At 42.2% G+C, this 19,256-nt stretch overlaps 1 protein-coding gene across 1 annotated transcript in view; it reads left to right on the top strand.

The window, feature by feature from the left end:
- The window catches only part of SMYD3 (SET and MYND domain containing 3), a 744,849-nt gene that overhangs the window by 595,320 nt on the left and 130,273 nt on the right, over positions 1–19,256 (top strand). The window lies entirely within an intron of this gene.

The following is a 19,256-nucleotide window of genomic DNA, read 5'->3' as shown; positions in this document are numbered from 1 at the left end:
CCCACTAGTTATCTATTTAACACATGATAATAGTGAAGAGGAACTAAAAAGCCTCTTGATGAAAGTGAAAGAGGAGAGTGAAAAGGTTGGCTTGAAGCTCAACATTCAGAAAACAAAGATCATGGCATCTAGTCCCATCACTTCATGGGAAATAGATGGACAAGCAGTGGAAACAATGTCAGACTTTATTTTTTTGGACTCCAAAATCACTGCAGATGCTGATTGCAGCCATGAAATTAAAAGACGCTTACTCCTTGGAAAGAAAGTTATGACCAACCTTGATAGTATATTAAAAAGCAGAGACATTACTTTGCCAACAAGGTCCATCTAGTCAAGGCTATGGTTTTTCCCGTGGTCATGTATGGATGTGAGAGTTGGACTGTGAAGAAAGCTGATCACCGAAGAATTGATGCTTTTGAACCGCGGTGTTGGAGAAGACTCTTGAGAGAGTCCCTTGTACTGTAAGGAGAACCAACCAGTCCATTCTAAAGGAGATCAGTCCTGGGTGTTCATTGGAAGGACTGATGCTAAAGCTGAAACTGCAATATTTTGGCCACCTCATGCGACGAGTTGACTTACTGGAAAAGACTCTGATGCTGGGGAAGGTTGGGGGCGGGAGGAGAAGGGGACGACGGAGAATGAGATGGCTGGATGGCATCACCGACTCTGTGGACATGAGTTTGAGTGAACTCTGGGAGTTGGTGATGGACAGGGAGGCCTGGCGTCTGTGATTCATGGGGTCGCGGCGAGTCGGACACGACTGAGCAACTGAACTGAACTGAATGAATATATATGTGTCAATCCTACTCTCCCAATTTGTCCCTCCCTCCCCTTGCAAGGGTTTTTTTAAGAGATAAAAACATTTTCTGGTGTGTTTTTCTTTTTTTTTTTGGTACAACCAGAAAATAGTGGGATATTGACTAAGGAGGTTTCGATTGTCTTGAATGTCCACTGAACATACCATAGATGGGGATTATTTTTTATAGCTTATAATACAAAGCATATTAAATGGTAGTTTGAAGTCACGTTGTGTATTTACTGTGTCTTGAACATTTGAACTTCCTTTCCTGTGTTGTTTTCAGTAGAATCGTTTCCTAAAGAAAATCCCTTGTCTTGGTTGTCCCTGTCAGAATGGCGTGCTAGCATCTTTGGTCATGATATGCAGTTTTTGTAGTAACTTTGGTAATGTACTGGGAAAGAAAACTGAAAATTTTAATATATACTGTATGTGATAGTAAGTTCTGGATTAGTGAAGTTTATAATGTAACGACAATATTTGAAGATACTGATACTTAATATCCTATTAAGAAAAATTTGCCTTCAAATTTCAAGCTGGAGAGTCACCAGAATAACTGTTTAGGAAAGAATCACAATGACATGATTTTTCAGATTTTAAGATTTGTGTGCAAATTGAAGTATCTGTCCTGAGCCTCAAAATAGCCAAGAAGATCTCCATTATTAAAAAAAAATGCTTGGTTTCTGTGCTGGATTCCAGTCCATTGTGTATTTATCTTGGGCAAGGCATTCAGCCTCTCTGATTTTTTATGTCATCTGTTATACAAGGGAGTTGTATTAGGACTTGATCATCTTAAGGCCCCTTCTGGCTCTATTACCCCTTATTTCTATGAAATGTTTCCTAGTGGAAGTGAGTAGAATATATATTTAAATGGATATAAACTTCATTTCAATTCATCAGTTATATTTTCAAGTTTCTATTTGAGAATTTTGTTCTGTTTAGCAATATAAACGTTCCTTCTGAATTCTCTATACTGTTTATTTGATTTGAAAAAGACAGAGGTGAATTCCACTTAATGCATCCGCAAAAGAGCATACATTCAAAATTAGTTGTCAAAAATTATATTTACTTCAGTTCCTAGATTTAAAGTTTCCAAGCTTATTTTTCTGCTTTTCTTGGAACCTAGAAAATTCATCTCAACAGGTTTCTGCATTAAGTAATATTTATTATGTGCCTACATCTACATATTACTGGACTTGCCTGGTGTTGTGTTTCAGGAAGGCAAAAGGCCTTTTAATAGCAGGGGTAATTTGCATTTGTGGAGTTAGCTGTCATTTGTAATCAGCAACAACTTTGTTTCTGGAAGAAATAAAACTTACCTTCTAGAGAAGGTTTTGAAATGATTTGGCTTGTGCAGGTCAAAATCCAAGGCAATAGAAACAGAACAGACTAAATGGAATTGATTGTTTCCATAAGTTTGTGGATAGTACATAGCATCCTTCCTTGGATGTCACATGTTTTATTGCAAAAGAAAAAGCTGTGTTTACTTTCCATGTCACCTAATACCTGGTACATATGATCTTTCTTTTAAAACACAATGTCGATCTGCTCACAGCCCTCTTGCCTCATTCCTAGATTATTGAAATAGCCCCTAAATGGTCACCTGACACTCAAATTTCTTTCTCTTTCATCTGTCTTGTACATGGCTTCAGAGTAAGTTTTCTGAAACAGCACTACTTCCATGCTGTTGCTTTATTCAGAATTTTAAAAAATATTTAGCATTAGCTTTAGTCTTCAAGATAAACTTCAAACTCAGCATGACATTCACTGTCCTCCAGGATCATGACCCCAAGGTCCAGCCTACCTTGGTTTCTTTTTTCTCTTTTCCTTTTGCCTCTCTTCTCTTCTTCAATTGTCTGATCTAACTTGTTTAATCTAATTATAACCTCCCATCCAAAAGACTCTGAAGTGGCTTTCAGGCACACGTGTGTCCATGACACACATGTATGCAGTAATATATACCTGCATATGCCATATGACAACGATACATTTTACATTGATTTGTGAAATAAGTGACAAAAAATCAGATAAAAGCAAGTTAGAACCCAGAATGCTTGCCATATGATACTGTATAGTGACAAGAAATAAATTACAAATTTGCTCTGAATTTCTCAGCAGCCGAATATCTGTGTGCTGATCCTCAAAATAGCCAAGAAAATCTCAATTATTTGAGGGAAAAAAAAGTTCTTGATTTCTGTGCTGGATTCCAGTCCATCGTGTATCTATCTTGGGCAAGGCATTCAACCTCTCTTGATTTTTTCCATCATCTGTAATACAAGGGAGTTGTATTAAGACTAATTTCAAAATGCACAGTAGCTGGAAGACTGGACACATGCATGCTCCTCAGCTGAAGCAGTTTTTTCCTGTCTCAGAGGCCCCCGCCATGGGTCCCACTGAGACTGAATTATCAATATCCCTGTCTAGACATCTGCGAAGATTTAAATAGCTGACTTTTGTGATATTCTTCAGTGTAGCTGATTGACATAATTTCACATCATAGCTTAATCAAAGAAGTAGGGAAGGTGAAAATTTATGTAATCTAGGTTCTTATCTCTCTGGCTTACTTCATTCTAAGAGTGAAACTTATCGAACTATATAGAAGAAAGCAGAGACTGCATATCCTTCAAGTAATCCTTCTATTTCTTACAGTCTTTTAATTAAAAAAAATATTATTAAAAGTCAAAGTACCAGACCCGCATTGAAAACCTTAGTACATGCTCTCTCCTGCTGCTCCCCAAGTCTTGCCCCCTAGAGGTGCCCCATTTCAGCTTCTGGCATTTATTCTGTGTTTCTAATACTAAAGCTCCGTTAAATCACATCCTATTTTGCTATTGGGTTGATTTAAGGGGTTTTTTATTTGCAGGATTTCAAATTTGCTTTTTATTCCCGATCTTCCAGTTTAGGTTTTATTTCTACTTGTTTCTGTTCTGTCATTTCTTATTCATGTCCAGTACGTGCTTCTCTGTTATGTATCTATTTGCACATCCTAATCTTACTTTAATGTCTTGGTTGCTCAGTGCTATAGTTTATTTTCCTAGAGTGAAATCACATTCAGATTCTTGATTTTTTTTTTCTTTTTAGCTTAGCCCTGCATTTCACTCTGTGTTTTGGAATTCTGTGTGGCAGGCCCATTTTTAGTGGGACATCTTCTTATTTTGTTCTTTTCTCTCCGTTTCTGTGCATCTGCTCTCTCATAGCTTTCTGCTTGCCTCCCTCAGGCCCCAGCTCAGAACCAGACTCCATGGCGTTTGTAAGTGTGGACCACAGTGAAGTTGAGATTACCGACCTGGTTACTTAGGCGACAGGCATCTGACTGTATACCCGGAGAGACTCTATGTGTGTCTTCTGGGCTTTCCAGGGCCAACAGTTCCTGTAAATATTTATCCCCAGGAAACATGTCGTCATCCTATATTTTCGGCCTCTTTTCATAACCAGGGAAGACTCACCCTTACCTTTAAGCTCCCCTTTCTTCTGTGAATCACTTTTATCTCTCTTAACCATTGGGACCAAACGCGTGTCTGTGACTGCCGGCTTCCAGACCTGAGGTTCTGGCTTCGGTTTTGCTGACTGCTCTGCATTTCTGTTACTGGTCCAGAGAGATGTTGATCTTGTTTTCAAATTAGTAAAGACATTTTTGTTTCTCTTTTTATAGTTTACTTATCATTACTATCACTTTGGAGTAGAGGTGAGCACCTCCAAGTCTGAACTTACAACATCTTGTTGAAAGCCTGCTGTTTGCTTCTCATAGCTAAGAATTCAAGTCTTTGGCAGCAGAAGAAAATACAAGGATAAACAATGATCTAATTCTCCCAAGGGCTTCCAAACATGTGCGCACTTTTCCTGGTACCAGCCTGTCTGCAAAGCAGGGATCTGTGTCTTGTATCACTGGGCCTTCTATGGACAGAGAGTTGAGTAGAGTCATTCTGAAAGTGTATCCATTTAAAAAATCATTTAATAGATGGTTCTGTAGGGGAAACACCTTCAGAAACTCCTCATTCCTTGATGCTACAGTTCTAAGTTCACTTGCTCTTATTTTCTTCTGTGGGGTTTCCCTGATTGTCTGCCATGCAGAAGACACAGGAGACTCAGGTTCAATCCCTGGGCTGGGAAGATCCCCTGGAGGAGGAAAATGGCAACCCACTCTAGTATTCTTGCCTGGAGAATCCCATGGACAGAGGAGCCTGGCGGGCTACAGTCCAAAGGGTCTCAAAGAGTCAGACACAATTGAGCGACTATGCACACACATTTTCTCCTATAGAAATAAAGCGATGTTAATAGCTGTCTTTGGTAATTATTTCAGTTTCTTTTCAACGACTCTCTTTTCTTGGGTCCCTCAGAGACCCTCCACAACCTCTGTGAGTTACAGAGCCCAGCATCCCTCAGAGACACAGCTACTGCTGGTGCCAGGCAAGAGCAGCCTTGGTTCCTGTATGTGCTGTGCTGTCCCTGCCCTGTCACTGCTAAACTGGGAAAACTGGGGAGAAGAGGCAGGACTGACCCAAAGGGAGGGACAAGGATTGTCTGAAGAAGTAAAGGAATGTAGAGTTAAAACTGTATTCAAAGGAAAAGAAAGTTTTCTACCCAGGAAAAGGTTTTTATGGTAACTTGAGTCTATTTGAAATATGAGCAATTACTGAAAGGTCAGGAGAAAACCTATATATATATATATATATATTGCTGCCTTCTTCTATTTTGCTAAATTAATTGCTATTTGCTAAATTAATTGTAAGCAGAAATTCCTCATGGTGGGAATGATGAGCCCAGTCAGCTCTGAATTGTTTTATATTTCAAGTTTTAATAATCTAAGAAGAATGTGTTTCCTGTTTCTAAAGTTTTCATTGTAACAGAATTACATTATCTTCAGAAGATTAGGAAGATTTGGCAGGAAACTGAGGATGTGAGAGTTGGACTGTGAAGAAAGCTGATCACCGAAGAATTGATGCTTTCGAACTGCGGTGTTGGAGAAGACTCTTGAGAGTCCCTTGGACTGCAAGGAGATCCAACCAGTCCATTCTAAAGGAGATCAATCCTGGGTGTTCATTGGAAGGACTGATGCTAAAGCTGAAACTGCAATACTTTGGCCACCTCATGTGACGAGTTGACTCACTGGAAAAGACTCTAATGCTGGGAAACGTTGGGGGCGGGAGGAGAAGGGGACGACAGAGAATGAGATGGCTGGATGGCATCACCGACTCTGTGGACATGAGTTTGAGTGAACTCTGGGAGTTGGTGATGGACAGGGAGGCCTGGCGTGCTGTGATTCATGGGGTCGCGGAGAGTCGGACACAACTGAGCGACTGAACTGAAGGAAAGAGAGAGAGTGTGTATTGTGCGTGTGTGTGTGTGATAAATTTTTAAGCAGTAAAACCTGACAGTACTATATGTTACCTGTCTTGTTTCTCCAAACAACCTGAAGAATGATTTTTCCAAAAGTGGCTGTCATTAATGTTAAAGTGAGGAAAGGGGTTATTGGCTTCATAGTCACCTAACCCCACATGCAGTGTCACTGTGAATGCCAGGGCAAGGCTTCTGGGCGTGGCATGGTGGACATAGTGGGCTCTGAAATATACAGTGAGATACACACTGTTGCTATGGCGTTAGCCCTGGGGTGTGCTGTTTCCACATTACAGGTCACAGCGCTTCAACACTGACTTCCCCCAAGAGACTATATGGCTCTGGTTTATCCAAAAGCCCACCCCAAGGGTAAGAAGAGGGTCTCGCCACAATTTGTGGTGACACGAATTCCCTCTCACAGCCTTTACAATTCTTGCATACAAATTATTTTCTCCTGGCTTTTGGTGTAGAAGCAGCTCTGGCTTGGGGAACGGCTTCAGTGGTGGCAGCTGCTGTGACAAGGAAGTATGCATTCTGTGTCCTGGGCACATTCCCTCACTCAACACATGGCACACGGTGTTCAAGGAGTGCTGCAGAGTGAGGTGGTGGTTGTTGTTTAGTCCCTAAGTCATGTCCGACACTTTGCAACCCCATGGACCCTTCCAGGTTCCTCTGTCCATTGGGTTTCCCAGGCAAGAATACTGAAATGTGTTGCCATTTTCTCCTCCAGTGGATTTTCCCGACCCTGTATTAGCAAGTGGATTCTCTACAGCTGAGCCAACAGGGAAGCCCTTCAGTGAGGTGAAGTGAAGTGAAGTCGTTCAGTCGTGTCCAACTCTTTGCGATCCCATGGACTGTAGCCTATCAGGTTCCTCTGTCCATGGGATTTTCCAGGCAAGGGTACTGGAGTGGGTTGCCATTTCCTTCTACTCTTCCTCAAAGAATATAATCATCATAGTTTTGTCTACTCAAGCTTCAGGGTTCTTACTGTGTGCTGGGCAGGATTCTATACCTCCTCTCACTTAATCTCCATCATTTTATAAGAGGGTGGTTGCTCTTCTTCACACTTTGCAGATGCAGTAACTTCAGGAGCTACATTCTTAATTGCTCCACTGTATTGTCTCTGTAATTTCATGAATAGTATATACATTTTCCCTCTTTTAGTTTTTAAATATGGGAGTATGATTTGCATCCATTAAAATTCACTCTTTTTACTGCACAGTTCTGAGTTTTGACAAATACATGCCGTTTGCCTCACCACAGCTATCCAGATACAGATCAATCCCATCACCCCTCCCCAGATTCCCCTATAAGTGCTTTAAAATCAGCCTCCACCCCCACCTCCAGCCCCTGCCAACCCCTGATCTGCTGTCACTATAGCTTAACCTTTTCCAGAATGTCATATAAATTGATCCTAACAGCCATTAGATTCTGTCTTCCTTCATTTAGAATGATGCATCTGCCATCATTCTAAGTGATACTCAGCCATGTTATTTTTACATGCATGTAAATTTATAATCTCAGTATTTGGTTTCTTTTTATTGTCAAGTTGTATTCTATTATGTGGCTGTCCCACAGTTTATTTAACCAATTGAAGGGTGTTTGGTTTTGCAGTTGTTGGTGGTTATCAATGAAGCCACTTTAAACATTCATACATAGGTTTTAGTGTGAATATAAATTTTCATTTCATTTGGGTAAATACCTAGGAGTAGGATTGCTGGGTTGTACAGTAAATATATGTTAAACTATATAAGAAATTGCCAACCTGTTTTCTAAAGTAGCTGTACCATTTTGGATTTCCCACCATCAATGAATGAAAGTTCAAGTTACTTCACTTCCTTGCCAGCACTTGATTTTATCAGTTTTGTTTTTGTTTTTAATCATTCAAATAGACGTATAGTTAATATCACTTTCTGGCTTTAATTTGTGTTTTTTAATGGCTAATGGGGCTTCCCAGGTGGCGCTAGTGGTAAAGAACCCACCTAATGCAGGCAACGTAAGATATGTGGGCTCAGTCCCTGGTTGAGAAGATCCCCTGGGGGAGGGCATGACAACCCACTCCAGTATTCTTGCCTGGAGAACCCCCATGGACAGACTAATGATTTGTTATTTTCATGTGCTTATTTGCCACCTATATAACTATTTGGTGATATACTTGTTCCAATCTTTTGCCCATGTTAAAAGTTAAAGTTAGGTATTTTCTTTTTCTTGAGTTTTGAGAGTTCTTTATCGTGCATCCAAGTCTTTTATTAGATACATGTTTCAGAAAACTTTTGTCCTTGTCTGTGACTTGTCTTTTAATTCTCTTGAAAGAGTACTCTGAAGGGTGGAGGTTTTTAATTTTGCTGTCATTCAGTTTTCATTCTCTTTCTTTAACAACTCTGTCTTCTGATAGAAATCTTTGCCTAACCCAAAAGAATAAAGATTTTTCTATGTCTTCTATTAGAAATTTTATAGTTTTAGGCTTGATCCATTTTTTAGTTAATTTTTATATGTGGTACAAGGTTTGTTTATATATTTATTTTTTTTTGTAAATGGTTGCCCCATTATTCCAGTAGCATTTGTTGAATCAATATCTTAAGTAAGACAATAGTATATCATAGAAAGAGTGCAGTATCAGATATAAGAGTAGTTGAGTTCTAGTCCTGGAACACCTACTCAGAACACTGGTGACAGTAGCCAGAAATCAAATCTGAATGTTAGGTAACAGGGCAGTTGACTGTACATGCTTTAGAGGCATGCAGAGTCTGCTGCCTCCTAACTGTTTGATGTTGGCAGGTTTCCCTGTAATAGTCCCTAGTTTTTCCTTTTGTAAGATGAGAATAATCCATATCTGGCAAAGCTGCTTGGAGGGTTCAATTAGATAATGTAAGTCTAGCTCAGGAGGTGGTATTTCCTCAGTGATGGTGGCTGTTATTGAGTAGTCTGAGGAAAGAGTCTAAATGGAAAGTTGTGGGAATTACAGCATCCGCCATTCCCATCATTTGCTGATCAGGTTCCCCGAATTGCTCACCTAATCTTCTTGACAGCTTTTGAAGTCTTCCCGCTCCAACTTTTAGTCATCTTTGCTTCCTTCCCCTTTTTTGTTCCTAATGCCTTCTGTTTGGCTCCAGTGATGCCTGTGTTGTGGTGATTAGTACTTTGCACTGTTGTATTCACCCTGTGATACCCACCCCCCGCCTGGGTGCTCCCTCCTGAGAAGGGAGCTGACCTGTATCCAGACTGAGGCATCTCACGACCCTTCATCACATGTGACCCTGTTCATTCCCACATTTCCTGACGAGGCTCACACTGTATGTAGGGGTGTGGGGTATGTGCAGGGAGGAGAGTAGGGAGGGGGCTGTCTGAGTGAGTGGGAAGACAGCAGGAGTGCCCCTGGCCAGAGTGACCTGCAGGCCATTCCTCCCCTTCCCCCCTGATCCCTGGACAAAGCAGATGTCATCCTGGACTCTTTCCTCAAGTTCCCTCCCAGAGGAGATGATGCTGCTTTTAGAATTTGCTGCTGCTACTGCTGCTAAGTCACTTCAGTCATGTCCGACTCTGTGTGACCCCATAGACGGAAGCCCACCAGGCTCCCCCATCCCTGGGATTCTCCAGGCAAGAACACTGGAGTGGGTTTCCATTTCCTTCTCCAATGTGTGAAAGTGAGAAGTGAAAGTGAAGTCGCTCAGTCGTGTCCGACCCTTAGCGACCCCACAGACTGCAGCCTACCAGGCTCCTCCATCCATGGGATTTTCCAGGCAAGAGTACTGGAGTGGCTTGCCATTGCCTTCTCTGGCTTTTAGAATTTAGCACACAGGAATTCTTCTCCCTTCTGAATTCTTCTCCATTTTTGAAATCTTTTGCCCACAATGAAAGAGAAATCATGGAACTTCGTGGGAATGGAGGCCAGACAAGACTTCCCTTGCCACTGATTTCTCAGTACCGTGCAGAGGAGTGTCCCCCATACTCCTTCAGCCCTGAGCCTGAGAATAGGCCTCCTCAGTAGTCACAGCAGCTCAGGGCTCCAGAGTGGGTGAGACCAGCTACTCTGCAGGGCAGTGGGCAGCAGAGGGCTGTGCCTGAAACCTGTAGCTGGCTCAATAGTGACAAGAGAAAGGATGTTCCCGCAGTCAGGAGTGGGAAGATAGGGTATTCTCATTCCTTCAATTGTCATAATCTGTGTAGAAATTAAGAGAATATGATGCCACTCAAAAATAACTTTTATTTATTTAGTTTGCAAAGTACATTCCACCACCACCCCCACCCCCCGCCCCATATCTATTTGCTGGGCACAACAGCAGACTTGAAGGCTAAGACTTTTTATCCATGGTACCTGCCTAAAGCCCTTAAAATGACGTGCTTGACTTCCCAAACCTTTGGAATCCTGTGGGTCTCTGACACACAAATTTCCACTGACATCTCACAGTGGTGATGTGGGAAGAAGCAGACTAAATAGTGAATTTCATGATAACTCCTTGGGGCTCACTATTTGTGTAGTTATAGACAGGTAAAGAATCTGCCTGCAGTGTGGGAGACCTGGGTTCGATCTCTGGGTCAGAAAGAGCCCCTGAAGAATGGAGTAGCAACCCATTCCAGTATTATTGCCTGAAGAAATCCCATGGACAGAGGAGCCTGGTGGGCTATAGTCCATGAAGTCACAAAGAGTCGGACACGACTGAGCGACTAAGCAGCAGCAGCAGACAGGCCCCTGTAGCAACACCACCTCAGTGAAGGGATGAAGCTGGGGAATTGGTGTCATTGGTGAGTCCAGGAGAATGTGTGGTGTGGCTCTGTGAGTTGTGGCTGGGGGGCTCCCAACTGTGGTTCCACTTTCTTAGTCCCTTGCTTTGAGAAGTAACTCTAGGACTCCAGGTAAATGTGGCATATTGTTATGTGTGTGCATTTCTCCACACTCTCACCCCAAAACCTGCTGAAATGATGGTAAGATTGGGGTCTTCCTATGTATTGTTGAGTGCATAATTTCAGAGCCTAAAAGATAGGCACAAGAAAGCATGCTTTTTACTTAGATGCATAAACAAATACCACAAGAGGCTAGTGATATGTCAGAAGGTGTCAGTTCAGCTTGAATAGCTGGAAGAAACATTAGGCATCTGCTTCAATATCTTCCTTTTACAGAGAGTAAAAGTGACCTGGACAGTGAGTGATGTTGGAGAGTCAGAACCAGAAAACCCAGGGATCCTAACTCTGGGGCAATGCTCTTTTGATGAGGCACTGGGGGTACTGTACCTGGGCGTGGGGGCAAAGGTAAAGGTTAAAAAAGTAAGTTGGCTAGAAGTTCCCCTTTGACTGTTTTTCTTGCAAGATCACTTCCATTTGTTCACTCATCTTGAAGTGCTTAAAATAATATCTTTATCCAATTTCTCATCTCCTTTGGATGACAGAACTCTCGAAATAAAAACAGAAGATGTATATATTTTAGATTGTTTTTGTATTGTTTAGATAGATTGTTTTACCACTGGATAATTTAGAGTATTTTAATTGTAATGTCTGTCCAAGACCAAGAACTAATGTTCACTAATGCTTCCACTAACCACTCAGGAGAATGAGATTAGGTTGAGCCTGTAAAAAGACTAAACCACTAGCTGCTAGTGGTACATCTGAGAAACCCAGACACACTCTGCAACAAGGACTGTGATTTCCAAGAAGTCTTTTCTATTCCAAGCCTGAACATTAATTCTCAGGAAATCAGGCTTCTGGTATTGCTTAGGACTTAGGAGTGGACTTGTCTCCATTTTTGCTTATCTCTCATCCACAGTCACCATTTATCGCCAATCTTTCAGCAAACCTGCTTGAATGTTTGCTTCCCTCCTTCCTTTCCCAAGTATTTAATGAAGTAAGGCTTGTAATATACCAACTATGGTAATCCTAAGAGAGAAAGACCTCCCCTTCCCGCACATTATAGTGTGGACACAGACATCAGATACACAGTTCTGTGAGTACAGCAGTTATCATAATGGAAGCCTGTTTTAAGTGCAGTGGGAACAAAGGAAAGGAAAAAAAAATAACCCTGCACAGTCAGAGAAGACTTCACAGAAGAGGTGATATCGACCTGAGATATAAAGGCTGTACAGGTGTTTTCAGTGAGGCAGGTGCAGAGGGAGCATTCCACACTGAGGGCACACCCTGGGAAATGTCCTGGAGGTTTGGAGAGTATCGTGTGTCATCGCTGTTCAGTTGCCAAGTCGTGTCTGACTCTCTGCGACCCCATGGAATACAGCACGCCAGGCCTCTCTGTTCTTCACCGTCTCCTGGAGTTTGCCAAGTTCATGTCCATTGAATTAGTGATGCCATCCAACCATCTCATCCTCTGTCATCCCCTTCTCTTCCTGCCTTCAATCTTTCCCAGCATCAGAGTCTTTTCCAATGAGTCAGTTCTTTGCATCAGGTAGCCAAAGTATTGGAGCTTCAGCATCAGTCCTTCCAGTGACTAGTCAGGGTTGATTTCCTTCAGAATTGACTCATTTGATCTCTTTGCTGTCCAAGAGATTTCTCTAGAGTCCTCTCCAGCATCACAGTTTGAAAGCATCAATTCTTCACACTCTGCCTTTTTTATGGTCCAACTCTCACATCTGTATCGGGAAGCTGCATATTGTTCAGTGTTCCTGGAGGATAAAGGTTGGTAAGGGTTGTGACTGGGGGCAAGGGGAGAGGTAAGCCAGGCAGAGAGTTTGGATTTTCATTACAGAGTGATGGGAAGCCATTAAAGAAAGTGAGGGTTGGCTTTTGACCAGCAGCAGCCAGGAAAAATATAATTGTGTGTGTAGAAACAAAAAAGTCAGAAACTATTCTACAAAGGAGAATCAGAAACTCTCAAAACAGGTGAGGAAATTAGTGAGGTTCTCATACTGTTACATCCAGAAGAAGGACTTTTCGAAAGCTGTTGTTGCATGTTTGTGATGGTGTTAGTGAGTCAAGCTCCTTCTGCTTGCTGCATAACAGGCCAATAATTGGGTGACAAGGTGTTAAGGCAAGGAATAATGACTTTATTCGGAAAGCTGGGTGTCCAACAAGATGGTGGACTAGGGTCTTAGAGTTGCCTCTTAAGGGGTCTGGATGATAGTTCCTTTTACACAACAGGGAAGGGGAGGAAGTGAGGAAGTAAAGAGGCCATAAATCCTGCAAAATATCTCTCCATTCGGCCAGCCTCAGGAAAGGGACGTGTTAATTTCTACTTTCCTGAAGCCATTCACAGGTGGGCAGGGTCAGGGTGTTTCCTTGTGATCCCCACAAGGGTACTTTAGTTTAACATTCAGGCAGAGAGGCCATTATGTATGCTTACAGCTACAGACAGCATCTTTTTAGCGAGTATAGTAACAAAAGCAAGGGAAACCCAAGGTTAAAGTAAAAGAAGCAGATCAAATATGGAGTCAGATTTTGTTCTTCCCTGCCTTTTTCCCTCCCCATCACCCCAGAGAATGACATGTCATTGGGTACAGTTAATATCAGGGGATATGGCAGCTGGTCAGATACTCATCTGCTTACAGGCTGTTTCTGGGTGCTTCAGTTAAAGACTAGCATGTTTACCAATTGTGCTGAGTATTAATTGCTGAGGAGAGGGTGTGATGGTTCTCTGAACTAGAACTGTACTTCTTGGTAATTAGGATATTGTATTGCTTCAGATGCAGACATCAGCATGTCTGCTGTTCTCTTTCAACATTTATTGCCCCGTCATTTTCAGACCCTGAGAACTCAAGTAAAGAAAGATGTGAGCTTTCTGTCTCTCCGTTTTTGATATATAAATTGAACCCTGAAATTGTTAAAGCATTGATCGTGTGTTCCTGTCCATGAAATTAAAATTTGAAAGCTGCAGCTAAGGGCTCATAAAAACAGTTGTCTCCACATTTGTCATTAAACCCTTTTATGCAATAAATTTGTGTATCCTTAATTTAGAATCATCTTGCTTTTTTCAGAATTTAGTCAACGTTTGCATTTTTTTCGGTGCCTTCTTATGCTAATTTCTTTATTTATTGTGCTTCTCAAAATGAAACACAGAAAGCAGCAGCCAATTAATAAATTATGTTTTCTGCAAATGAAATAAAGACATGTTAATCATTTCTAAACAATTAGGCCGCATTCAACATGGAGAGTTCCTCAGTGGGAATGGCACACACCTTCAGAAGATGAGAAAAACTCCCCAAGTTTGACATCATGTCAGTGAATATCTACTTTTTTACAACTGTGTCTTGTTATGAATAAAGTCAATTAAAGTCGTGGTAAGAATTGTGCAGACTAAATTACATAGCATTGCCTTTCAAGCTCAACAAAAGGCCTAGGGCAGCTCTCTTCTGAAGCTGGAAGTCACCATGTCCAGCAGCCATAACTTATAAAAGGGACAAGGAGAACCTCCCCTGTGCTCAGAGAAGCAGAAGTGCTGTAGAAAAATACACAGAAGAACTGTACAAAAAAGATCTTCACGACGAAGATAATCATGATGGTGTGATCACTCACCTGGAGCCAGACATCTTGGAATGTAAAGTCAAGTGGGCCTTAGAAAGCATCACTGCGAACAAAGCTAGTGGAGGTGATGGAATTCCAATTGAGCTATTTCAAATCCTGAAAGATGATGCTGTGAAAGTGCTACACATTTGGAAAACTCAGCAGTGGCCACAGGACTGGAAAAGGTCAGTCTTCATTCCAAACCCAAAGAAAGGCAATGCCAAAGAATGCTCAAACTACCGCACAATTGTACTCATCTCACACGCTAGTAAAGTCATGCTCAAAATTCTCCAAGCCAGGCTTCAGCAATATGTGAATCGTGAACTTCCAGATGTTCAAGCAGGTTTTAGAAAAGGCAGAGGCACCAGAGATCAAATTGCCAACATCCGCTGGATCATGGAGAAAGCAAGAGAGTTCCAGAAAAACATCTATTTCTGCTTCATTGACTATGCCAAAGCCTTTGACTGTGTGGATCACAATAAACTGTGGAAAATTCTGAAAGAGATGGGAATACCAGACCACCTGACCTGCCTCTTGAGAAACCTATATGCAGGTCAGGAAGCAACAGTTAGCACTGGTCATGGAACAATAGACTGGTTCCCAATAGGAAAAGGAGTACGTCAAGGTTGTATATTGTCACCCTGCTTAGTTAACTTATATGCAGAGTACCTCATGAGGAATGCTGGGCTGGAAGAAGCACAAGCTGGAATCAAGATTGCTGGGAGAAATATCAATAATCTCAGATATGCAGATGACACCACCCTCATGGCAGAAAGTGAAGAGGAACTCAAAAGCCTCTTGATGAAAGTGAAAGAGGAGAGTGAAAAGGTTGGCTTGAAGCTCAACATTCAGAAAACGAAGATCATGGCATCTGGTCCCATCACTTTATGGGGAATAGATGGGGAAACAGTGTCAGACTTTATTTTTTTGGGCTCCAAAATCACCGCAGATGCTGATTGCAGCCAGGAAATTAAAAGACGCTTACTCCTTGGAAGAAAAGTTATGACCAGCCTAGATAGCATATTAAAAAGCAGAGACATTACTTTGCCAACAAAGGTCCATCTAGTCAAGGCTATGGGTTTTCCCATGGTCATGTATGGATGTGAGAGTTGGACTGTGAAGAAAGCTGACCGCCAAAGAATTGATGCTTTTGAACTGTGGTGTTGGAGAAGACTCTTGCGAGTCCCTTGGACTGCATGGAGATCCAACCAGTCCATTCTAAAGGAGATCAATCCTGGGTGTTCATTGGAAGGACTGATGCTAAAGCTGAAACTGCAATACTTTGGCCACCTCATGCGACGAGTTGACTCACTGGAAAAGAGTCTGATGCTAGGAAGGATTGGGGGTGGGAGGAGAAGGGGACGACAGAGAATGAGATGGCTGGATGGCATCACTGACTCTGTGGACATGAGTTTGAGTGAACTCCGAGAGTTGGTGATGGACAGGGAGGCCTGGTGTGCTGTGATTCATGGGGTCACAAAGAGTCGGACACGAACGACTGAGCGACTGAACTGAACTGAACTGAAGCCTGGGGAAATAGACTTCAACTGGAAGTATTTGGATTAGATAGGGCTCCCCTTGTGGCTTAGTGGTAAAGAACCTGCCTGACAGTGCAGGAGACAAGAGTTTGATCCCTGGGTGTGGAAAATCCCCTGGAGTAAGAAATGGCAACCCATTCCAGTATTTTTGCCTGGGAAATCCCATGGACAGAGAAGCCTGGAGGGCTACAGTCAATGGGGTTGCAAAGAGCTGGACACGGCTGAGCGACTAAACAGCAACAGTGACCTTTGGATTAGATGTACCGACCTTCCAAACTTTTTTTTTTTTTTAAAGACATGATATGTTTCCCCTCTAGGGGATCTTCTAAGAACAAAATCTTTCCCATCTGTCTCTTGCTTGGATTCCCAGGAAGCTTACCATTCTTTAAGTTCTGGAACCTATTTGATTCTAATAGTTCCCTGGATAAGTGAGATTGGGTGGACAGGGGAGGATTTTTTTTTAAAATCACACATTCTGCTGGTAAAGAAAAGACTTTTTAAAAATCACCCACTGTGGGTTTGGGTCATTTCACCTTTATCTACTCATTCTCATGACATATGTGTTTAGCAAGCATTTGCTGAGTGCCTGTCATGTACTCCAAGGCCTAAAAGAAGACCCTGTTAACTGAATATCCCAGAAAGCAGGCCAGAAATAGGCAAGAATGAAAAGAGGGTTAAGCCTATTAGGTTGGTGCCTGAATTCGTACTGTATTGGGCCATCTGTGTGTTTTGCTATCTCCTGTTGGTTTCCAGGGATAAAGATGTTGAGAGGTCAGAAAGAAGCAGTCCTCCAGGCTTCCCTGGTGGTCCAGTCTTTAAGAATTCTCCACCAATGCAAGGCACACAGGTTCAATTCCAGCTCCTGAAAGATCCCACATGCCCCAGGGCAGCTAAACCCATGCGCCGCAACTACTGGGCCCAGGCTCTAGAGCCCAGGAGCTGCAACTACTGAGCCCACATGCACCTCGAGCCTGAGCTCAGCAATGAAAGAAGCCACTGCATATTGATGTTTGACAGAAAACAACAAAATGCTGTCAAGCAATTATCCTTCAATTAAAAAATAAATTAATTTTTTAAAAAGTCACTGCAATGAAAAGCCCATCCATCGCAACTAGTGAGTAGTCCTGCTCACTCTGACTAGAGAAAGCAAGAAAGACCCAGCACAGCCAAAAATAAATAAACAAGGAAACGAGACAGTCCTCCTCCCTGGTCCTTCAGGATCAGCACATAAAAAGAAGCAAATTAGTAAATCGGAAATAGAGTTTACTTCTATATCTCAGTCCCAATAGTTTTTGTTTTGTTCTGTTTTTTAAGCATGAAAGCAAAAGTGGCTCAGTTGTGTCTGACTCCTTGTGACCCCATGGACTATATAGTCCATGGAACTCTCCAGCCCAGAATAGTGGAGTGGGTAGCCTATCCCTTCTCCAGAAGATCTTCCCAACCCAGGAATTGAACCAGGTCTCCCACACTGCAGGCGGATTCTTTGTCAGCTGAGCTATCAGGGAAGCCCTTTTTAAGCATGAAGTGACTTAGCAGCAGCAGCAGAGTGGCAAATAGACGGGGGGTGTGGGGGTGTAGAGAGAGCTTAAAAATGAAAGGTGGTAGACCATTTTGTTCCTTATTCCAGAAAAAGTGGAAGATAGCAAAATTATCGTAGGATATCTTGGGTTTCAGATTTTTCTTTGGGTGGTTTCGGGGCTCAAGACAAGTTCAAGTTTATTTCAAGTACGTCCCTTAGTCTTTGTGCTGGGAGCCTGCTTCAGATGTTATCTGGATTTTTCTGAGGTAACCAAATACCATTTTATAGTCTGGAAGAAATAAACTGTTGCTGTAATGCTGATGGTTTAGCGTCTAGGTATCAGGGTTGTACTCAGTGAGGAGCACAGGGATTTTTGATGTTATTAACAAAGCTTTTAGGGATTGTCTATGCCCTTTCTACATTTGTTATTTCAGAACTTAAAGACTGAATGGACAGGTTTAAATGTAAAATCACTAATATTGTCCACTAAGCTCACTGGAAAAGAGTCTGATGCTGGGAAGGATTGGGGGTGGGAGGAGACGGGGACAACAGAGAATGAGATGGCTGGATGGCATCACCGACTCGATAAACATGAGTCTGAGTGAACTCCGGGAGTTGGTGATGGACAGGGAGGCCTGGCGTGCTGTGTGATTCATGGGGTCGCGGAGAGTCGGACACGACTGAGGGACTGAACTGAACTGAAGGGCAGTGACCGACTCTCAGTCTCAGTTTCTCTCTGGAACAATCCCAGTGCCGCTGTGTTAGCAATTAGAGAAGCTTAGTCTTCACTTTCTGTAAAATATGAACACATGAAAACAGTTTGCCAACGTAAGTCCATCTATTGACTGAGCTTTTCATGCTGCTGTAAGCTCATCCCAATAATTTTTACCCAGGAAAATTACTACTCTTCGCCATCCAGCCTTTCAATTAAGTGTGCCTTGCTATGAGACATAGCATTTAGATTTTTATTAATTTAAACATTTTGTGTCAACAGAAGGTAGATCATTATTAACTGGTACAGTGTGGCGTTTCACAAAATACATACGTATCATAGAAAAGTAATTAACTTCCTCATTCTATTGCCGAACAGATGTGTATCTGAATAAGAACAGGGCCCCAGGGTGCTCTGGCACTTTTATTTATTTATTTTAAATCATTAAATTGTTGACTCAGAGACCTTATTGCAGGTTTTCCAAACTTTGTTCTCTTTTCCATTGCTACCTCCCACCCCCGTTCCCCCGACCTGTGGTTAAAAATACGTTTAGAGCAATCACCCAAAATGATCAATTCAGTTTTGGCTTATTGTGGTCACTGCAAGCTATGGATAGGTTCTCTTTCAGATGAGATAAGGGTCTGATGACTAAGAGAGCTGAGAATACAGAGGATATATGGGGACTTTTGTTGCAAACCTGCAGAAGGTTTAGCAGCAGCTGTTTGAGGCAGCCAGGGGCTGGGTTAATTAACCTGACTGGTGTTCACTGGCTAGCATGCCAGAGTGAGGCCAGTCCAGACTGTGTGACCACACCAGCTCATTGTCACTTCTTTCTTTCCTTCCAGTAACATTTCTGATACTCTAAGGATTTCTTCTGCTCCATTCTCTCCTACCTGGACTGCTTGCTGAAGGGGTATG

Source organism: Moschus berezovskii, chromosome 17 (assembly GCF_049115385.1).
Source record: "Moschus berezovskii isolate FMDL1 chromosome 17, NW_MosBer_1.0, whole genome shotgun sequence".
Taxonomy (NCBI): domain Eukaryota; kingdom Metazoa; phylum Chordata; class Mammalia; order Artiodactyla; family Moschidae; genus Moschus; species Moschus berezovskii.
The sequence above is the reverse complement of the archived record's forward strand: the minus strand, read 5'-3'. Positions and strand labels throughout refer to the sequence as shown.